The following is a 21705-nucleotide window of genomic DNA, read 5'->3' on the forward strand; positions in this document are numbered from 1 at the left end:
GTGAGATCTCTGCCTTCCCACCTACCTTCAATTTCAAATCATTTATCTGCAGCTGAATAAACAGCCTTCACTGTAATTCTTTGTTATTGTTTATCCAATTGTTTCTTTATCCCATCACATGAAAAAAGGATATTATCTCCAACGAGATTTAAATGCATTTTAATCAACGTGATCCTACCATGAGACAAGGTTTGGTCTTATGTTCTGAGGAAAATCGATGCGCTATTAATAAAATGCATTAAAATGGCTGACTCACACTCCATGAAATCATTAGGCAGAAAAAGTATGGCCCGTTTCCTAAGTGCCTGAGACTGGAAGCAGTCAGATGGAGAAATTAAATCTCGTCCTCCATTAACATGCGATGTGTTTACCGTGATCCTGATTAAGTGGGAGAAATATCGGTCCTGACAAGAGCAGACGCCCTCTCTTGACAAGGTTCTTCAAGGCCCTGCCACCCTTGTCCATCCCAGAGAATCGTGGGTAAATCTGCAGAGACGAAAATGCAGAGCTGTTGGTTACGCATCCATTCCACATGCATGGCAGCTTGTTTTTCTGGGTAAATGGATGTGTTGTGCGAGTGCGGCAGGGAGCACCGGCCCTCAGGCGCATGCAGCGTCAGCGTCTATCCGAAGGGTGACAGGATCTTTAATGGCTGCTGTGGTCCAGGACGATAAGTGGAAATGTAATATCTTGCCCGGTCACGGTGAACCACTCGCCTGGCACTGAGGTGAAACTCCGTTACTCTTTTCCTGTAAAGCAATGATCCAATCCAAGTGTTTCTAAAACATCTGGGAGAACCGAGGGTCTGAACCATCCTGTGAGAGACTGTAGTTGGAGCAACTGCTGACTGGTGCTGCAACACTTTGGAAAGGCCGCTCATCACAACCTCGGTGGTCCTGCCATCCTATAATGGGGAGGTCTGGGCCCAAACAGCTAATTTATCCGAAGGGAGGGCAGGTGATCGGACCTCCGATAATCAGGTCTGTTAGTGTTCATGTATGAGGAATCCAAGCAGCTGAATACTTTGTCCCTTCAGGGTCTGGAGCTGATCCTGGAAGCTACGGGTCCAAGGCAGAGAATAACCCAGGACGCTGTGCCAATGCATCACAGGACACTCGCACCATTCACACATACGTTCACAAATACGGACAATCTGGCAACACCAATTAACCTCGGCATATTTTTGGACTGTGGGGGGGGAGGGACTGGAGAAGCCAGAGAATACCCCTCCACGACGCGGGGAGATTTTACAGCAAACCTGGGATGTGAAATGGTACTGTAGTCCTACCGTGCTTTTACAGGGGAAGCATGAGACTTTATAACAAAACTGTAAAGTCCAAGAATTAAAAATGTCCATAAAGTCGTGGCCGTAAAATTATAGATAAAATGTAGAATTTGTGTGATGAGAAGTGTTTCCCAGGAGACAAAAAAATGAAGTAAAACGGTGTCAAAAGAAATCAGACGGCGACTGACTCCGCCTACTTTACAGTTAGCGCTTCATTGGTTAAACCCGGTCATGATTGACATGGCTGGCTAATCCCGCCCACCTAATTTCTCCCATCAATAAGCATGTACAGGTAAAGATTTCAAAATATAACAAAAACTTTCAAAAAACCATGAACGCGGGGTGTGCTAAAAAGCACTTTTCAGCGGATAGCATCACTGCTACTGCGGCTGTGATAATCGCTCGCTCTTGTGAAGTCACATAGAAAGATATCTTTGTATTTTACCTATTACGTTTCCCAGGGGGCTGATAACAGCACTTGGACTGAGACGCACTCATGTCAGAGTCGCCGTGGCGACAGCAGCATCCATCTCCTAAGGCCAACGCCGCCCCGCGCTCTGCTGTCTGTCATCGGCATCAGCCTGCTTGGATGGCTCACTCAGCGCCCCCCGCAGATGGCTGAAGGTGTTCGCGGTTCAGTCGCGGGTCAGGGCTCTGCGTCGGCTGAGCCCAGATGTGAGGCAGATGAGTCTGCCCCCCCCCCCAACCCCACGTACCCGTCTCACGGCACGCACAGAACCGAAGAGAGCGCCAAGCGACGGCACATCAAAAGAGGGATAAAATTACATTATTGTCACGGAAAGGAATGTCGGACCCCAAACAGCTCCCCAGCGCACCTGTCACTAACCATAAAGAGCTTCCCCCGGAAGCACGCTGATGACCTCTCTGTCTTCTGCCCTAATCTGGCTCCAGAACCTTCTCCCCTCTCAGGATTCTGCCTGTGGCCACAAATCCACGAACTGGAGTCGCGTGCCCACTTTCCTCCTTGCGGAAATGCCCTCTCGCATCTGTCCCGGCAGCTGGGCGCTATACGTCTCAGGTAAAGCTCTGCAATATCTAGCGAGGACAGGTCTCCCGCGGGGCACTGCAGCATAGGTTTGGGGTTGCTGCTTTCAAGATGCAAGGGACACCATCCCACCCCAACCCATGTGGATCCACGTTTGGATAAAGTTTGCCGAGGTGGGGAGGGGGGCTGTCTAGGTCGATTATGCGACCCAGATGAAATTGCATTCCGTTTCAGATGTATGTTTGTACGAAACAATGCATATTGGCTAAAAACAGGGTATGGCATTTTATTCTTTGATACAGACCAGTCCCGGGACATACTATACCGGGGGGGGGGGGGGGGGGGCAGCTTGGCTCAGGATTCTCAGGTGTGGTTTGGGATGCTCATACAGGCTGACAGAACAGAGGCCACTGGCCATATTGGGAATTAGAAGCAGCAGCCCGCTGTGAGTTTACTGTAGCCATGTCACAATCACTAATGGCTGGTAAACTCAGCGAGTGGACTTTGGATCTGGGCCCAGTAAGGCACTTCCCCAAGGCAACAACATACAGCCTTGGGGCCTAATAATGAAGCCCCACCCCCAGGAGCTATGAACTATGGGAGCCAAAGCAAAAAAATGTCATTAGAAAATAACTAAATGAAAGCTTTCCTTGAGGAGCTAAATAAAAGAGATGAAATTGTAACGAATTAGCACAAACGGCTATACCCGCAAACTTTGGCTGGCAATGGTCCAAACCGACCACTGGGGGCGCTGCTGATGCATCGGACCACCCCATGTAGCGAAAGCGCGTAAGTCTGACCCCGTTTCACGAAACGCCTCCACAAATACAATTACACGGGGCTTGTCAGTGGAGATGCTAATTTTGGCTTTCTGGGGGAACGGGACTCTAAATGCAAATGCAAATATCGTCTCCAGTTTAGTCTGGTGTCAACTTGAACAGCGGCTTCCGTTTAGAGGAATAACTAAATGACAGCTGACCTCCGCTGTTTAGCGGCTGAATCTGTCACAAAAGCTCTTCGTTTTGCACTTAGATCGTGTAGAAGAAAAGCAAAATGCACGAAAAATAAATTATATATAGTATTTTGGAGCCAAGCAAACAGAACTCCGGGTACAACAGTGAAATATCACAAAATCCAAATTGTGCATATTAAAATCGTGGCAATTCGACTGATCCATGGCAACCATTATCGTTTCCTTCCATGCCTTTTGACATTTATATTCGTGAGATTTCGCATGAATAGTGGGAAAACGGTGCCTTGGTAAATGCAATTTGGAGATTCTGTCAAAAGTAACGACACGCTGTGTGACGCATGGCGCCGGGAATGTATTCGCAGGTCCGATAAAGACGCCTTTGGAGGATATATGTCACATTAATAGGCGTGATATTTCACTATGAGCGATGCAAAGATTCCCATTCGGACAGAAACGTTGCCGCTAGATGGCAGTATTGGCCACAGCAACTATACAGACAGCAGAAGCAAAGCTTTCCTTTGTTAAGCCGGACATTCATTTGTTTCTATGCTACCGTATAAATACCACTATAATAATATCATTTTAAATCTACACATTTGAGCCAGTCTCATCTAAAGATTGAGCAAGATTGTTTTACTAGGATGTTCTCACTTTGGTAGCGTACCATGTGTTTTGAGTAACGAAAAGGAATAATCTGGCATAGTTTGCTCTTCTCAGGTGACAAAATGGATGAGATGTCTGTTCAGCAAGGAGCTGGCCCACAAATATGTTCTGCACAGCCGTCCAATCATGGGGCAAAAACAAATTGCTACCATATGGCATGACAGAGAGACATCCCTGTGAGTTTTTCTGTGAGGGACACCCAGAGAACAGGACGGGGAGTCACTAACGGCGGGGCATGTTGAGGGGGATTAGCGGCCAGACGAAAGCTGCAGCCAAATGTGGACCTTACTGGTGGCCATATCTCAGGTTCCCCTCCCTGCCCCTCCTCAAAAATCATGCCAAGGAAACAGGTCTTGCGTCAGACTTCACACCAAGTATGTCTGGGCTTGTGTGTGGGTGAGGTGGGGGGTGGAGGAGCGGGGGATACTAACAACAGGTCCCAGACTTTCTGTGAGTGACAGTGTGTTTGGATTACCCCACAGCATGCTCAGGCTGACCCCCCCCCCCAGTCCCAATCCCTGAGGTGTCCACTCCCACCAGTGCAAGGTGGGGGGGGGCTGGCCTTTTCCAACTCCACACCCCCCCCACCCCCCACAGCAGGTCTGAACATTTTGGACTCGCTTCAGCATCTCCACGCAGGATATAATGGAGGGAGGGGGCTTCCTCGTGACAGACTGCCCCCCCCAATCACAGAGTGACAAATCCCCCTGTATCCCTTTCACCTTCCGTTTAATGGCATCTATCTTTCTGGGCGGTGGTTGCTGGAGACTCTCTCTGTCACACGGGCTGGTACGGCAGCTGTGCTGCATGCCCGCCTCGTCGCTCGCTCTCCCCGTAATTACATTCAGCACGTCGCGTTTTCACGAAACATCCTTTTTGGCTGTAACAGAAGAAAAAATGCACAGGGAGGGGCTGCTTAACACGAGCATTAAACTGATGTAATGGCCTCCTTCGTTACCGGCGGCAGTAATTACCAGTGCGACGATGATGTAGTCACTGCGGCAGTGCTGCTCTGTCATTGTGAGAGGAGTGGCCCGTGGGCCGCAGTGTGCAGTTCTGGTGCGGGCGAGTACAGGGAAAGAGAAGCATTGCTATTATTACTCATCAGAACGAGCTATGGGTCAAAGGTCGCACTCTTCAGGGCAAAGGTCAAACATGTGACATCATGCTTCAAAACATATATTTTGTTTATTTGGATAAAGCCTGTCAGATCGTTATCATAGGTGGCATCTCATGAGAAAGGTCAGAGAAAATGACTTCAGGAACACTCAGACTGGGACTCCCCTCCCTCTTGAGGTGTGATGCACCTTGCGCAAGGAGAGATTTTTTTATCTGGAATGTCAATAAGTGATTTCCATCTCCATGGTGTTAAGGCTCCGTCTTACACGCCGTACCTCCTCTACACAGATTGCAGCACAGATTGAGCCATTAGCATATTCATGTCCTCCTTCCCAGATTCCCCTCCTCATTCTCCTGGATGCAGCAGACGGCATCGTTAGGACGTTTCCCTACCAGCTCATCTCCTAACAAAGGCAGCTGTTCTGATTCTTTTTGACCAATCAGCTCCTCCAAATGATGGCAGTTTCTTCGTGCTCCGTTTACGAATCGGTAACCGACGGCGGCATGACATCATAGCGGCACTTTTTATACTTGTCAGAGAGATACAGTCAGCGATCCCGAATGTACCAACCACACCTGCTAGGCCAGAGAGCGTGACTGGAGCAAAGCCCACTGTTTGTTAGGGTTGCAAGTACATTTCTTGTTATTACAGTACATTTATTTACGTAGCAGATGCTTTTACCAAAAACAATGCAAACTGAAAGGAGGGTCAGCTGGTCCCCGAAGCGATGGAGGATGAAGGGCCGTGCTCAAGGGGCCCAACCGTGACAACATTCTGCCGACCCTGAGATTTGACCCGGTGACTTTCCAATCACAGGCACACCGTCCTAATGTTCCGAGCTACACAGCAGCCCAGAAGCTTGCTGCTCGGACATTCTGCAAGCGCTGCGGTCCTACATCATGTTCTGGGCCCTACTGGAATGAACCAGCAATCTAGCATAGCAGCTAAGCTTACGTCCTTATCTCCAAAGCTACCTAATAACATCAGCAGCATCATCATCAACGTCCACCCCCTCCTCCTTTGGCCCAGTAATGACTTTAAGTCCATGTCTTTCAGCAGATAAACATTTCCTCCGTAATTTCAAGCTGGTAGATGACCCATGCTGCCGCCGCTTGGGCTGATAGGTGACCTTCCGGGCTCTGGTGCTGGTCGCGTGTGGTGCCGATGGTCCGGTCATGTGACGGCAGCATCCTTGCAGCTCGTCAGGAGTTCTGCGGCCCTTCGTTAAGTACTCTCTCCTAATAAAAATACAGCCATAAATCGGAGCATTAAAAAGGGGGAACGCGACGTTTTATTTTAAAGAGAATTGATTTCTTCCGGTGTCCTGAACTAATTGGAGCCAACCATAGAAGGCTAATTAAATTATTAGCTGGCTTCATTATCCAAATCGAATCATTGGCTGGGGGATAAGTAACTGCGTATTCAAAGCTAACATTAACAAAGCTATTACATTACAATAGGCTGCCTTTCTCAGTTTTTCTGAAGTCACGTGACCGCTCTGTCCATTAATAATACATCATTAGCATATATGCCCAGTAGATGCTGCCATCCAATGGGTGAGGGGTTGACTCATTCATACTGCTAAACGGTTTAAGTTCAATACTTTGCTCACAGGAGTTGACATTACCATTTCTGGGGCCAAACTTGCTAATTTACTCAGAGCTGCGATGCCACTCTGTAAATGAGAGGAGATATCAAAATGTTAATCCTGTCTTGGGACTCGTTCACCCTGCAATGCTTCCATACTGGCTTATTCTCCTTCTGGTTGAAAGCTTCCTGGGGGCCGATCTGATCTGTATCTGACACGGAATGACCAACCATTGTGGGCAAACATCGTCTTCGCACCATTAAGGATTGGACTCGATTTCCTTATTCCGACTTGGGAAAACAGGTGGGAGAAATCTACATGTCTAGATGAGTGGCTGTACACGTGTCAGTAAGTAGGAACTGACCCAAGCACTTGGTACACCTATAGCCCAGTGGTTCTCAAACTTTTTGCACTGCGACCCAGTTTTTACCTTCCCAGCTCGGTCTGACCCTATATCAAGTATAGGTTTAAATTAACGCTGTGATCAAGCACACAGTGCACTCTGCAATTTACGCCAGTCTATGTCTATCGCAGAAATCTGATTGGACGTGCCAGTGAATTTTCAATGAAGCATCTGTGTTTTGGCTTCTTGGATTGGTTGAGTGTTCACCAGTTTTGCGCTAAGCATCTGCAGACCCAAGACCCATTTATATAAGTAAATTCTAGGATTGGGGCTGGGAAATCTGATCATGGATCAGCACAGGAGCTTGCTGGTTTTAAAATGCTTGCATTTCTAAATTTGCCTCATGAGCCTTTCAGAACTTGTTGCTAGTGTCACGACCCACGGATTGAGAATTGCTGATATAGGCATTTGACAAGGTTACCTGTCCGCGCATGGAGCCCTGAGCTAACAGAAACCCGCGGGATACGTGACGTCACGACGTTTCCTCGTCATCAGCGGTTCTGGTTGCTGTCTGCTACCCTGCTGATATGAATAATGTCATTGTTTTGGGAGATAATTGACTAATGAGTATTGTGAATATAAAATAACAATAGACGTCCAATTTCCATAATATAGTTCATTAATCTTAGATAGTGAACAAAAAACATGTAATTAGACCAAAAGGTATGATTACTGGTTTCCTACGGGGTTTTTTTTTAGCTCGTACGTATTTGTACGACAAAACAAATTTGGAGCCATGGGGTGTGAAAAGGGTGAGTTGAATGCAGTGCACGTATCCAGTGAAGGTCGTAGGTCATTTGTTTAAAACACAACAAAATCTTGTTCCTGTCAATGTCTGTGTTGGCACATCCCGTATTTAATATTTCCCGTTGACAGAACATGTTTTCTTTTACCCCCTAACTCAGGATGTTCACCCCAAAGATAAAATTCCTGAGAAAAATCCAACCTTGTCGTGTTTTTACAGATGGGAACCATTTCTGTATATGCTGTTCAGGGTGTGTTATTGTCAGATGACTGCCAGCAGACAGGAGCCCCATCGTATGGACTGGTCAGCGTTCTGTTACCGCGATGCCACCTTGGTCAGCTGGTCCTGGAGGCCGCATCTCTGTCCCGTAGCCCGACGTGATCGAGGTCCAGCTGCTTGACTGAGAAATCAGACCTGTTGTGACCTGTTGTGTGTGTGGGAGGAGCAGCACTGTGTGTGCGTGCGTGCACACATCTGGACACATGTGGAATACATTACTCTTGGACACAGGGAATTGACACACTGATGGTATCACTCCCGTTGAACTCTTGGCCCCCGTCCCACTGCCCTATCTTCTCTCATTCTTTCACCACAGTAAGTGATGGCGATTAAGTCTTTTTCATGTTTACGCCATTTATCTAAACTGTATCCTAATCTACTTAAATTAATTCTATTACCTTGGGGAACCGCTGGCGCCCTCTAGTCAGACAGTCCCTGGGGGGCATGATCCATATTGCCCCCCGCTCATCGTGTTATCATGCTGTACCTATGAGTCTGGGAAATGTATTTTAATGCTCAACACCTTCGCCTCATGCATCACACTGAATCGCCCAGCTGATGCTCTTACTGAAAGAAATGTTTTACCAGTTTATAGAGCTGGATATGTTACAGAACAGCGGAGGTTAAGGCACCGGGGTCTGGGCCGCCCCGGGGACTGAATACCTTGACATTACCAATCAACAATACCTGCTTGGAGCCCAGGGAATGGAATTTCGCGGATGTGCTGCTACTGCGACGGACTACGTTCCTTCAGCTCTGAGTAATGTCCAAATTGGCCTTTTGCCTATTTTATTTTCAATTATCACCCTATACAGTCTTTCCATCTGTCTAAGGGAACTGGATACCGCTCAGTTAAAGAAAGATTATCATAATCCCCGGTTTATTAAAAAGCGGTACACACATAAACAGGTTTCCGATTAGCAAGGGGCTCGTCTGTGGGTCCACGCGCGTACGCGGGCCACGTGTCCCTGAAAGGGGGCGGCCGCTGGTTTGCGATGTGGGTCTGCACGCGTACGCGGGCCGTGTGTCGGGGGGGGCGGGCGCAGGCTGCTCTCAGCAAAGCGCTAAACCATGAGCGCTTTTATTGAATCTCATTGACAGAAGCACAAGACCGATTCATAAGGCTGTCAATCCACAGGACATGCGGACGGGAGGCGGGAGTGAAGTGGATTTTATTAGTGCTACAGGTAAAACCGTCAAGCCATGATAGCAGGACTGTGGCCATCCACCACCCTCAACCCACGCAGTCAGCGATGGAATGCCAGGCAAGCGGCGCTGAGCCAAGCCATGTGACCAGACATTCTTCTCCATGCCTCGGGTCCAGTGGTGCCACCTGGAGGGAAACGTCCCAGCTCCACCCTGCCCAGCCGAAACACCTTCAGGGTTGAGCTTTTGGTTCAGTGTCACATGAAACCTACCGTACATTACATGACAATGGGCTTGTTTGCATACATGTGTGGAGAGTATATATGTGTGCGTATGCGTGTGTGTGTGTGTGTATGCGAGCGGGTATACCTATCCTTATGGGGACACAATGTCCCCATAACGTGATAAATATCCGTTTTTTTTCCCTTATGGGGACCGGTTTTCTGGTTTTATAAAAATCAGTGACTGCAATGATAAAACTAAAAATGCAAAAACTCTTGTATTTTGCTTGGTTATTTATGGTTATGGTTAGGGCTGGGTGGGGGTTAAGGTTGTCACAGTTAGCGTTAGCATTTTTCCCATAGAAGTGAATGAGCAGGTCCCATAAGGATAGGTATACCCTACATGTGTGTGTGTATCTGTGTGTGTGTATGTATCTGTGCGTGTGCATGAGAGATGTAAGGTGACCCACAGAACAAAGCGTGTTCAAAAGCTGCTTTGAGAAAAATGACAGAGAAAGTCACCATTTTGTACTTGTCTCTGTTTTATAGTGATATGGTTCTGTGCAGAGGAACCTTCTCCACTCTTACTGCAGTCTAAGAGTCATCCTGTTTCACCCCAAAGGCAGGCGGGGGCTTCTATCCGGCCTCCCCTTCCTTTTAAGAGCATAGAGACCGGTGCCATATTTATTGAAGAATGTCCATGTTTTACAGTCCTTGGCTTAGCGTGTCACAAGTAATTGCCTGATCCCACAGTTGAAACCAGACCTGTCTCCAGGTTCCAGACTCCATGATGAATAATCTGTTAAAGATGGAAAGTGAGCTGTGGTCTGGCTGCGGAACAAGGCTGATGAAAGATGTTAAAAATTCTGGCGGCGGGCCAGATGTGCTGGGATGGGCGGGGCTTGCGTGACAAGGGGTGGGGTCTTGTGCGTGATCGATGGGTCTCTATTACTGACACACCTCCATCACACTGGGCCTTCTGCTGGTCTGGTGCTGCTCTCACTTAACTGGACATTCATACTGTCTGATTCCAAAACCTGCACATATTATAATGATCAGTTGGGACCTCAGACACTTGGTAGTAGAGCTCAGAATGTAATGATGCGTCTGTTTAGTGTGGGTAGAGGCCCCATCAAGCAGAACACTGCTTTTATGCAGGGATGGACGTCGCCTGCATGTGTGTGGGCTGTTAGTGTAGGTGTGTATTTATGTGCTTTTGGTTTAGCGTGTGTGTGACTGTGTGCGACTCTGCAGTGTCTCCGCACTGTAGCACAGAGGATATTCATCTTCTAGCCGCCCAGTGCTGCTCCACCCCCCCCCCCCCCCCCCCGCATCCTGTGTGTAATATCCCTGCTTGTCTGCAGAGTGACTTATGGTCGCCCCCCCATCCCCAAGAGTAACGGCAGCCCAAACCTGGCCTGTTTTCCAGACACCTCCCCATGTCGCGGACTTTTTGAATTAAGCAAATCATCACCTGTGAATGTTTCAACTCTCCGTTCCGTTCTTTCCCAGATCCTTGGTGGTTCCTCGACATTTTGAGACGCCAACAAACCACTGGTGAGACCTTACAAAGCAACAACAGAGCTCCCAGCGAGGAGACACGTCTCTCCATCCCGACCGGTGTTTCTCAGAGAAACGTTGACCCACCACACCCCAATGGAACAGCCTGTCTCTCAATGATGTCATTTTAAGATCATGTTTAAAAAGATTGTGTTCCTGCCATAATGAATCTACCGTGATGTATCTTCTGTTCTGATCTTCATCAGTCTAATCATGGCTGGTCTCAGTAGGCATCTCAGATGTTGTTGACAGCTGCTGTTATTGGAATGAATCGAGTTTAAGGGTTTGCCTTTTTTCCAACCGGGAACATACTAAAATCATATGTAAATCAAATGAAAGATGGAATCACCCCAGCGTTATATAATACATGAGATAATAATTGTCAAACCCCCGTCATCACAGGCTATAAGATCTGCTCATTTTCATTCCAGCTGAGCTCTTAATTTTTCACTCATTTGCTTTATTTTTTGACTGAACTTTTCACTGACTGATAAACACAATTTAAATATAATTATAATGAGTTTCTTAGATGGGGAATAGTTTGTCATCTTAATGCAAAAGTCATGGAGTTGCGTTTATGACCGTAATTGCCCGAGCAAATCTAGATTATTCAAAACCTCGACTGCTGACTGCACATTGCAGACCTATCACAGCTCAGCAAGTCAGCAGCCCCCACCAATGAGAGATGCTCTGCTGTTTCGTTATGCCGTCATGCAGGGACGGATTACGGACCGGGCCAGCGGGGCCGCTGCCCAGGGGCCCTTGGGGTGCAGGGGGCCCGTGGGGCCCCTAGCCCAAAACAATTTGCAACGCTTATCAACAATGTATTTTCGTTTGTCTATTTTAGAGGGCCTACATTCTTTGATCCTCTGCCTACAAGGGTCCCTGACCCTATAGGGAGGGCGTTTGGCTGCCACGGGCCCTTGAATTGAGGTGGTTGTGGTGGTGGTGCTGGTGGTGGTGGTGCTGGTGGTGGGGGGGGGGGGGGGGGGAGGGGGCCCTTGCAAACGTTTTGCCCAGGGGCCCACACAACCCTTAATCCGTCCCTGCCGTCATGTGACCTATGGCATGTCATGTGACCTATGGCATACCAGAGGAACACGCCCACTATCATGAAGAACTGATTGACTTGAGGGGGCGTGGCCTCGTGCAGATTCGGGAATGACAAAACTGAGGTGAAAATCTCGCACAAAAGAAAAACGCAATAAAGACCTTTACAGATATCATCTATTACACATTTATTCCTCGAGCTTACAGCACCTCATAACTCCCAGGCCAAACTTTTCATCTTCCTACCCCTCTAGAGCAAAGATGTGATATTTATAACACTGAATTGGTTACATTTGACCTGTCATGAATAAAGATTAGGGCTCTGACAAATGATTCTCTGCAGCAGGGAACAACACATCCATCCACAACCCAGAATTAATGGATTCCTGCACGGCCTTGTGGGATGCCTCTGAAACATCAATGTGTCTCAGCTCTGTGACTGGCTACCTGTGAGAGTCTGCTGGGTGACCCGTGTGCCTGAGATTAAATCATGACCTACCGCAGGCTGGGAAGGTCGGCCATGTGATCTGTCCCCCAGTACGAAGATGCCATAATTCCCCAGCCAGGCAGGATTAATGGTCATGCTGAGTTTGTAAATCCTAATCCAGATTACCTGATGAACTCCACGCCTTCTCAGAAATGAGTCCCGGCGACACCCATAAAATGCGGCCATGTGGATGTCACATGTGTAAATATGCGACCAACCACAAATACGCTGTGATTACCTCGCTTATTTTTGTGAGTATAAGCTGTACCAGTATGAAATAATAAAGATTTTTTAATGTTTAAAAACAGTTTGAAATCTGAATGCTGCAGAAAGTCAGGCATTGTCGCAGGCAGCCCCACCCCGTGCAATGCATTCTGGGAGCATTCTGACGAGCATGCAAATAAGGGCGGCGGGGGCCTGAAGTCGACCCTGCAACGATCTCCATTGTCAAATGGCCCGTCTAACTTTGTTTAACATTCTGCTTCTCGTTCCCGTGGGGATCTGAATTGGTTTTGTGGTTCCAGTTCCCTTAGCAATGATCTGCCCCCCATCTGTTTGGGAGCACAGGCGTCACGGCGGGCTTCGTACCTCCTGCACCGGCGCCTCTCTCTCCCCGTGCCACCTGCTCATCCACCGTGCCCCCCACTCTCCATTACCACCTTCCTGCGACTGCACCAGACGCACTAACCCCCCGCCCATTTTAGCTCACGCCTCCAGATCTTCAGGATAACACATGCATTTAATGGCCTTTAGTATTCTGCTGTTTAACTAATAGTTTTTAAATGACTTCACCCATTTATTCAGCTGAGTGTAATCGAGGCCCTGTCCAGCATCCCACCAGCCCAGAGGCACCGAGCACGGAGGTCACATATTGGGCAGCGATCAGCTTGTCTAAGCATCCCAGTACAATCCTGTCTGGTCTGTCATGTGCCGTGACTACGGCTGGCTCCGGAATACTCCGCTAACAGAAGAATGGCCCACAGGGACCAAAAACGAGAGTATGAGGCCCTCGCTCTGCATTTCTAGGTCGATCCCTGTTGATGTGAGAGTGGCAGAGTGAAATCAGCACCGGGCGAGTTTATTTCATCCCCATGCGGGTCAATCGCTCACTCCATTTTCACGTTTAACCCCATGTGGGCTGTCGGCGCGGCAAGGAATCGACGAACAAGCGGTGCGATTTAAATGTGATTGCAGAGACAGTCTTCTGAAGAAATCGGTCCCACGGCGTGAGATGGACTTCAAAGCCTGGGTGGGGTGGGAGGGGGGGCTGGGGTGGCACATCAAAGAAGACAGAGAGTGAGTGGGTGAGCAGGCGAGCGAGCAAGCGGCCAGACAAACAGTTTTTTATGAAAACCGTGGAGATGCGTGCTCCATACCCACGTGGCCCCATCCCATCCCTCCCCCACACATCCCCACATCTGCTCGCACTTTGCCTTGTTTATCCACACGCCTCAACGCATCGTCTCTTTGGGCTGCGCCTTCAGGAAGCACATGGCGCCCCGGGAAATGGGCTGCTGGGCGCCCCTCAATATTTGTTTAGGAAATGTCAGCTACAAACAGCAGCTTCTGGCTCGCCGCGGACGTCTCCGAGATGTGAGGGAAGCCAAAGCCACCGTTCATCAGAGTTCGCGGCTCCTGGGCCAAAGCCGTCATGGAAGAGATCAAGCTGCACGTCTGTATGTGAAATTGGAGAGGCGAGTTGGGTCTCGGCCTCAAGGACAATGTGTGTGGGCCTTTACCTGATTGGCCAAGAAGGCTGTTAGCATCGCTACCTAGGGTGCTAAAGCGTGCTTATTAAACACATGCATCACGCTGGCCCTGTCACACATAAAACCCTCCACAAAGCCATGTTTGAAACACCAAACCACAGCAAATGAGGGAGAGAGAGAGAGAGGGAGAGGGAGAGATGGAAATTTATGTCAGCCTGTCATAGCTAGGGGGGACATTGAGAGACCAAAGATGATTGATGATCTCTCTGTAGTGTTTTTTAGTGTTTATTAATATGTTATCATTTATTGGAATTTGTTCAGCATGTTGAGATGATTGTAAAACATTCCATTTTATACGCTTATCTGTGAGTGGCTCAGAGAAATCTCTGTTGCCTCATATCTCCAGGGTAGGAGGGTTTGAATTCCACCTCAGCTCTCTGTGCGGAATCCGCATGCACTCTTTGTATCACGTGACTTTGCCCCCACGGTCCAGAGACGTGCAGTTAGTCTAATTGGCATCGCAAAATTACCCATAGTGTGTGCCCTGCAATGGACTGGCATCCCATCCAAGGCGCACCCCAGCCTCGTGCCCTATGCTGCCTGGGATAGGCTCCAGGCGCCCATGTGACCCGGTTGGAAAATGGATGGATGGATGGATGTTTATTTGAGCGTATCTTGAATATGTTTAGAATCACTATGCTTTGGCAATAATTACCTATTGCATTTCCTGCCAATAACGCACTCTGATGCTAAATTGGAGAGAGGGGGAGAGATTTTCATAAACTAAATTAATTGCGGTAGACTGGAACCTTAGACAGTTAAAATCAAACAAGTCACAGGAAACATTTACACAAATATTAAGCACCGGGTTTCAAATAATTGCATAGAAAATCTTTTGTTTACCTTTTTATGCTACAAACGCTGCCTTTTTGGCTGGTACTGAGGCTTTTCTAAGCATCATGACTAAATTTCCACAAACTATAACGAAATTCAACCTTACTGTTGAAAATGCAAAGCTCCTATTGTCAAGGGAAAACTTAGATTAATATTTAACCATTAAATTAATATTTATATTAAATTTTAATTAACATCAATCAATATTTAAGAACATGTAAATGCAAGTGGTAAATATTAAACAGCCATTACAGTAACTGAACATGCTTATTCGTACAGATCACACTCTGAAAATGCCGTTTAGCATTTTTCACGATTTTCTCCAAACAGAGCACACCCCCCCCATCCCCCAACCATTCCATAGCACACTGTGTGAATTTGCTTCTTCGTCAGAGTTTTTAGTACACAAGAATGTTCCTTGGTAAGCTTGCATCAGACCCATGGATATGACACACCTAATGTGCTGGAGATGTTAGCAGAGGTGGAGTGAACAGCGGACACTGCAGGAGCGAAACTCTGCCAAGAGATGAACTGCGGACAAGTTCCATGGAGCCACTGTGTATCACTGTAGTCGTGTTAATGTTCCACTGTAGTGCATCTACACTGAATACAGTTACTCATGAAGGGTGTAGATGCCTCTGATCACAGCTGATAGCTGCCAAAGACACACACACACACACACACACACACACATACACACACAGGTTTGTAATTATATCTTTGTGGGGACTCATGCGGGGAAAACATGATGACCTTAACCCCTACCCAGGCCTAACCCTAACCATGAGTAACTAAACAAAATATGAGGCTTTTGGCATTTTAACTTTTTTGATTACATTCACAGGCTTTTCTGGGTACCTGAAAAATGGTCCCCACAATGTCAATAAAAATGACATTTGGTCCCTAGAAAATAATATAAACCTAATCCACACACACTCACACTCTCAGGACACACAGCAGACCTGCATTACATAAACAAATGGCTCTCCTCTTCAAATACAGATAGATCTGCCCAAAGATACAGTTCTAAGATAGAGCCCAGAGCCTACAGACTGCCAGATCTAGCAGGAAAGGTTCTTAAAGAAAGCTGATGGGGACTGAGGGGGCAGATAACACAACTTCCACGACAAAACATGTGCTACTGCTTTCCGTTCGCTGTTGTCTTTTCCAGTCAGTCACTGGGATTTAGGTAAACCAACACCATTCATTTCCAATGCCTTCATTGCAATTGGCTGATAGTTCTTGAAATAGGCCTACAGAACATCTTTGACCTATAGTCAAATTCACATATTTCCCTGGTCAGGTGACTTGTCGTCCAGGGCTCCGATTGCCTGATTGACCAATAAAGGAAATGCTTGCTGTATATATTTGACAGGACAGGAATACATATTACCTTCAAATTCCCTTAGGCAAATCCAATCTTAAAAAAAGACAAACCTTCAGGACAATGCCTCATTAGCGGCTGTGTTTCTTTCACATAACACCCCGATCTTGTGTCAGGGTATGTGTATTAAATCCATGTGCCAAATTACCCAAGACCATTTATAAAGCGACCACTGCTATCTCTGGTACAACATCAGGGTCCAAATGAATCTCTTTCATTAATAATTGAATTGAGCCCTTTCTGTTTGATAAACAGTTTGTCAGTGATTTATCGTAGGGAGACTCTAATTTGATTGACCACAGGGCAGGGTGGATTTGCGTATGGTAAGTTGTGTGGATAAACAGAAATATTATTGCCGGTTAGCGGGGTATCGAAGTGGGAGGCGCACTCAGGGACACAGCAGCCGACGCGAGGGAGGGGGCGGCTGGGGTTGCAATTACCCCCAAATGATATAATCAGCCCTGATGGATGACTTGGTGCTCCTCAGCCTGTTGGAAGCGCAATTTCACAAATGCAATAAAGTTAGGGGAATGATGGACTGGGTAATGGCTTTTTTTTCTTTGTTTATTCTTCTCCCTCACTTTACTTTATTGTTTCCTTGATCCTGACGTTTTTTTTTTCTGGGGCAAATATGCAAAAGAATGATAATGAGTCTTGCACGTCCGTATGGAGTGAAACGCTTTGTTTCCACTATCTTCCAGGGCAGTGGCGCTGTCCCCATCTCCTGAATACCAGCCTTTCCTATATTCTCTACCATTGTAACTGCAGAATAACAGATTGCGTTCTTTATAACACGGACATTTGCATAACAAAATCTGATTTTCGTGAACTGCACATCCTCCTAGGTGAAGCAGTGAAAGGTGTCACGCTTGGCCGGACAGCGGGTATCTGCTGTCGGCGCATGCTAAATGCAGTGAATATTCAGGTGCAGATGCTGCGCTAGATGTTAGAACTGAGCATGCATGACTCACTGAAAGACATGAAAGAACAACCCCAAAGGCCCACACAGCGTAACATAGGAAGGTGGAAACACCGCGGGCAGGTTGTTCTCGCCGCTAGATGGCACTGTGTGACCGGACGTGCCGTCAGGCCGCCGAGCCCAGCTCCCTCTCCTCCGCCTCTCTTTGTCACCTCTCGCTCCTACGCCGTGTCTATAGTCTCTGGATGCCGTGGACTCAATTGTGTCAGCCAGCTATTACAGAGAAAAGTCATTTTCACCCATTCTGTATATTTTAGAATTTAAAACGTATAATCAGAAGTCATAGTGGAAAAGCACGTGAAGATGTGCGAGCTCCGAGGGGAATGGCGTTTCCCTCGTGTGATTCGAAGCACTTTTCCCTGCTGCAAGTGGAAAACTCAGTTTGTCAGGCACAATTAGTCTGCAGCTAACGATTCAGCGGACAGTGAATTCCCACAACTAGCCTTGGTTAGAGGCAACACTATGCGATAGAAAAGGGTAAGAAAACAGTCGATGTGCTCTGAATTGTGCGAACCTAAATGGAAAAGAAAGGTGTGTTCTGATCAGAATTAGTTGGCTCCGCTTTGTTCAGCAGCGCTTCAGCCCACGGTCCTCCTCATGTCTCCGTTGTGCAGAGATCAGTGAGGGGAGCCCGTCACCGGCCAGCGGCTGTGTGACCCAGGCGAGTCCCCAGACCCCTTCGGCTCAGCTTGAAGTCACCTACGAATGTAAAGCTGTTCTGTCGATCCTGGAAAAATATATTCATCGTTTCCCATGAGCAGGGTCTGTCAAGTCTAAAGGATGGGAGTAAAGAAGGAAGATTTGTTTGATATCATAAAGGAGTACATATAACAAGAAGTAACGTTAATGGTAATGGGAAATGCATCTTAAATAACATGTGCTTTGGAGTCATAACGTGGTATCTTAAATTAGGTTATTTTTGATATCCTAGTGGAAGAAGAATAAGCAAGGATTTCTTTTTATATATATATAGGTCTAACTTAATTTCAGTATTGAATTTACAGACTCTCGTCTTGTAAAATGATCGTATATTAATTGCCAAGGTGCGCGATTAATTGCGACCACAACAAAACAATCGTTTGACAATCCTATTAACATTTTTTGGGTCACTTTTCTGCTAGCCTCCTTGACACCTTTCCCTCCTCCAAAATGGCGCAGCTGTTCTGTGCCGGCACCGTAGACGGCTCCGGTACTTCTATGGGGAAATCTATCCAGTTTCTCTTTGTTTAGGGCTATGCCGGCTGCATGTCAGTGAAATAGGCCGTCGATGTCCCCTCAGACGCTGGGGCCCTATACAGCCGCCTGTACGACTGACCGGCCCTGCTCGTGAGCGATGCCGTTTTGGTAAGTAAAACACGCAGCTTTCTGTGCTGGATTGCAGGAAAACTGCAAAATCAAGTACAAAGTTTGCAATTTCTTCTTCCCCACGGAGTGATTAATTCAATATGGGACTAGTTAGCAGTGTTGCTGACTCAGTGACAGCGCCTATCCGCTATGAGGGGTCTGAGGTGAGGATGCTACTCATCACATCATAATTGGAATACATAATTTCATCGCTTACTAATGAGGCAAAATCGAGAATCGAGGATGGATTTAATCTAAAAATAAGTCATCGGAACGAAGATGGTTTAAAATGACCTGGAATTTCATTAATAACACAGAAAATCAGCACTGGTCTCATTTAGTTGCCATGGTTATGTCGTTTTTACTTGGGCAGACAATGATAATAACTGTGTACGGCGTACAGCGGGGGCCCGTCAGGCACACGCCCATGGGAGTCTGGCAAGACATGCGGGCACCGACGGCAGCGCCTGGCGCTCTATGCTCCGGCCGCGCGCTTTCCCAGCGCCACTGGAACACGCGCGCTCTAAACCTCTGATTGGATGTCCCGCTGTCCGCAATCATCCAATCAAGGGGCGCGCAGTCTGCCCCCGCTGCGTCAATCAGAGGCACGTCGGCGCTCGAGCGGTGCGCGATACAGCAAACAGGCTGTTAGCCGGCTGGCCCGGTTGTTTGCCGGGACGCCGCTCTGTCCTACAGGCGCGCCCGCCTGTTTGCGTTGTCCCGCTCCGCAGTTCCCGACTTTCTACAGTCGAGCAAAGAGTGAGAGAGACTGGTGACGCGGCTCGACAGGCAGAAGCCGTCGGAAGTGCAATTATAACGTCAGTCTTCCAGGTCGCAGCTAAAGTACCGGGGATTTTTTCCCCCTTCATTTTCTGTTCAAACTAACCCGTTAAGGTCCACGACACAGCCATTCAAGCAGAGTCAATTAACTGTGTGCTTTTGCTAATCTTCCAGCTATAATTGGTGTAATTGCTTTTTCAAGTACGTATGACCTGGCACTTTGTGAGATTAGCGGCAGAGCAGACAGAGGGAGAGAAAGAGAGAGAATGGCGAGGACGACGAAATCCTATTCAAGTCTAGTATCCCCCCTGCCATACGGAAGTAACCCAGGAATAAGATGGACAATATTTTTCAGTACAGATAGAGAACTAGTGAAATAGTGCAATTTGACCAAACGTATGGGCTTTTTAATGCTAACATAATCAAGACTTTAATAACGCACTATAATAGACAAGAAATCTTCCTCGTGCTGGAACAATTGACTTCATGTAATGTGCCATTAATCACTCAAAGAGGTTTTTTTCTCCAATAACCAGCATGCTAATTACTAATCTAAGATATATCATTTATTATATGGAAAAATCAATTTTGTAAATGCCAGGGTATTGCTAATTGTTACTAATACAGCACTTCACAAATGACTTCCTTGCAGCTATCCCACAAATTTGTGTGTGTGTGTGTGTTGGAAGCGAGTTGAGCTGCCGTAACTTTACCCCATTTCCCCCATTAAACTTTCTGCATTCCAAACTGCAGTCATTTCTAATAAAGACCTTTTTGTCAAACGCAAAGGATAATTCAGTAATTGATGAATACTTAATAGCTTTTTAGTAACTGGGATAATTTACTATTTTCCCTGTGGACCAAATAATGCTTTCCTTCATTTCATCTGTTGTCATTGGGGATATATTTGTGTGTGAATAATTTTATACATACACAGTGTGCGTATACAGTATATATATATGTGTTTTGATTAAATTTCACTCTTTGTTGTCTGCATTCCATTATCAACTTGCAAGTGGTAGAAACTAAAAGGTGGAACACAGCCAATCACAGCTGCTCACTGCTCCTGCTTCAATCCCCACTACCTTCCCAAATCAGAATATGACGTATGTGCAGATTGTCTATGGGCAATAATACATCTCTTAGATTTATTGACGGTCATACAGGAGTGTTATACCCTACAGTGGGTGGGATTGCCATGGACTGTCAATCACCCAGTGGGAACCATGTGATCAGGGCAGCAAGTTAGACCAATCAGAGATGGCGCATCAGAATACTGCCGACTGTGTTCAGAAACCCTGTTCTTACCGTCGCTACTGAGCTTCTGCAATTTGCTCCAGGCTGGTGCCATTATTCTGAACTGACATCCGAACAAGGCAACAGAGGAACTTAATGAGGGAGAGAATAGAGACCCGTGTGTATGTATTTGTGTGTGTGTGTGTGTGTGTGTGTGTGTGGGAGTAACATGCACACAAACAAAATACATCCCAGGCTCGCTGCAGAGTCTCTGTATTCCTGGGATATCTTGCTGTATTACAAGTAAATTGACAGAAGGTAAAGAAGCATTCCTATAGCCTGTCGTCAGCCCTGGTCTGGATTACGTGGCTTTCTGTTCCCTCACAAAAGGTCCACATTTCACAAAGTGAATCGGCAAGCAGCGCATTCAGACCTGCCAGTTCATGCCCATCCTTTCTTGTGACTTTAAATTTTCTGTACCACTGGGTGTCCATGCAGCCTGTCCCCCGGGGAGCAGAGAGAGTGGCATGCTCACAGCATTGTGCGTTAATTAAGGGGAGCAAGTGTGCTGGGACCAGAGAGGTGGGGGCTCCATCTTAAAGCCCACCCTAACCAACCTCCATCTCTCCCCAACGGCCCAGGCGAGTTGATTAAAAAGGCATTAATTAAACGCGAAGAGAAATGCCTTTCACGAGGAACATTACTTGTTAGACCTCGAAATGAATTCATCGTATGAAGAGTGTGTGTGTGTGTGGGGGGGGGTCCTTTCAGGTGAACAGTGGGAGGGTGGCATCCTGATGCAGCTGAAAGTCAGGGTTTCTCCTCATCCATTTTTGGATTCATTGGTTCGTTC

The sequence above is a fragment of the Brienomyrus brachyistius genome, unplaced genomic scaffold, assembly GCF_023856365.1.
Source record: "Brienomyrus brachyistius isolate T26 unplaced genomic scaffold, BBRACH_0.4 scaffold62, whole genome shotgun sequence".
NCBI lineage: Eukaryota > Metazoa > Chordata > Actinopteri > Osteoglossiformes > Mormyridae > Brienomyrus > Brienomyrus brachyistius.